Here is a 517-nt window from a genome sequence, read left to right as displayed (position 1 = left end):
AAAGATACTTGCTATCAATTAATGATTTGATTCAACATTTCAAGTATGTTGCCTTTTCTGTTGAGAAAGGTTTAATGTTTGAATCATATCTTTTCTTGATAGCCAAGTCGTTAATTTTTAAAAATCAAATCTATTTTTTAAAATGTTTTTCCAATCATATCTTCTCAATCACATCTTTTTAAAATCAATCATATCTTCTCAACCACATCTTTTTCAAAATAGTTTTCAATCAAATCTTCTTGATTTCTAATTTCAAAATCTTTTTCAAAAAAATCACTTTACTTCTTTCCCACTTTTATTTTCGAAAATCAATCAAAGTTTTTCAAAATGTTTTCAAAATCTTCTACTCAATTTTCGAAAATTACTTCCCTTCTTCTCATATCCTTCTATTTATGGACTAACACTATTCCTTAATGCAAAATTCGAACTTCATCTTCTTTGATAAGTTCGAATTTTCTACTTCTGCCTTCCATTTTTCTTTTCCTCTGACACCTCAAGGAATCTCTATACTGTGACA

This window comes from Arachis duranensis, chromosome 7 (genome assembly GCF_000817695.3).
Source record: "Arachis duranensis cultivar V14167 chromosome 7, aradu.V14167.gnm2.J7QH, whole genome shotgun sequence".
In the NCBI taxonomy this organism is placed as follows: Eukaryota; Viridiplantae; Streptophyta; class Magnoliopsida; order Fabales; family Fabaceae; genus Arachis; species Arachis duranensis.
The sequence above is the reverse complement of the archived record's forward strand: the minus strand, read 5'-3'. Positions refer to the sequence as shown.